We start from the raw sequence: 1598 nt of genomic DNA on the forward strand, positions 1-1598 counted from the left end.
ATTGTGACTTTTTGCTGTATCTCCTCTGCTACCTGCTGAACTCTGGGCAAATTCCCCTAACCTGGATGGCACCTTTTCTATTTGTAAAATGAAGACAGTAACTGCACTGGATCATAAAACTGTGAGAATCAAAACGAGTAAACAATGTAAGAAGAAGCTATGAGGAGTCAAAGTTTGACCACAAGTTAGTCTGGATATTGTCTTATTCAACTTTTTTTTTTAACAAGGAGGCAAAAAGAGGTCAAAGTTTGCCTAAAGATGACACAAATACAGACTGTATCAACCTAGATTATTAAATACTAATAATCCACTGATTCTATATTTAAAAGACTACAAGAGTCCCTCCCCTCTTACCCTCAGTGGATACATTCCAAGAATCTGAATGGATAGTACCAAACTCCATAAAGGTTATGTTTTTTTCCTAATTTATAAATTAAACACAGTAAGGAAATAGCTGAATTGCCATTACTGCTCTTGTGCTTTGGGACCATTTTTAGTAAAATAAAGGTTACTTGAGCACAAGCACTGCTGTACCCTGACAGTTGATCTGATAACCCAGGTGGCTATTAAGTGATTAACCAGCAGAATACCCTGGGAAAGGGGACGATTGACACCTGGGAGGGTGGAGTGGGCTGTGCAAGAATTCATTGCGCCACTAAGAATGGCTGCAATTTAAAACATATGAATTATTTCCAGAATTTTCCATTTAATAGGATGAAGGTTGACCACAGAAAGTAAAACCTTACATAAGGCTGTGTGTGTGTGTTAGTCACTTAATTGTGTCCGACTCTTTGCAACCCCATGGACTGTGGTCCACTAGGCTTCTCCATCCATGGAATTCTCCAGGCAAGAATACTGTAGTGGGTTGCCATTCCCTTCTCCAGGGGATCTTCCTAACCCAGGGATGGAACCTGGATCTTCTGAACTGGGGGCAGATTTTTTAATGTCTGAGCCACCAGGGAAGCCTTTGGAAAAGGGCTGTGTATTTACATCTCACAATTTAAATGAGAGTTTTGTGCCAAGTTAGCTTCAGTGAATATCTGAAAGGGAAAATCAGAGTGTGCCTCCCAGCCCTTCCGGCAGACAAGGGTGTCTTGAAGACCAGGAAGTCATGGGAATCACTAAGGATCTGATAGGTGAAGAAAGAGGGGTGAATGCCTGCATCCTGATGAAGAGAAAAGGGCAGGCACTCTGTTCCCCTGCTGGAGGGAAGGCGCTCTTAGCAGCTTGCAGCCGCCTCCTCTATGTGGCAGACCTGGACAATGCTGATTCCCTCCCTAAACCAAAAGCCCAGTACAGATAAAGAAGCCAACCCTCCCCTGGGATGCTCTGGTCCCATTTAAACCCAAGAGATTATAAACTAACAATTTATTCTGAGTTTTGGGTGGTACCAATTTTTTTTTTTTTTTCCATTTATTTTTATTAGTTGGAGGCTAATTACTTCACAACATTGCAATGGGTTTTGTCATACATTGACATGAATCAGCCATGGAGTTACATGTATTCCCCATCCCAATCCCCAATTTTTTTTAATTAAAAAAAAATTTATCTAATTTTTGGCTGTACTGGCTCTTCATTGCTGCCGGCAGGCTTTCTCT

This window comes from Muntiacus reevesi, chromosome 3, assembly GCF_963930625.1.
Source record: "Muntiacus reevesi chromosome 3, mMunRee1.1, whole genome shotgun sequence".
NCBI classification, from domain to species: Eukaryota; Metazoa; Chordata; class Mammalia; order Artiodactyla; family Cervidae; genus Muntiacus; species Muntiacus reevesi.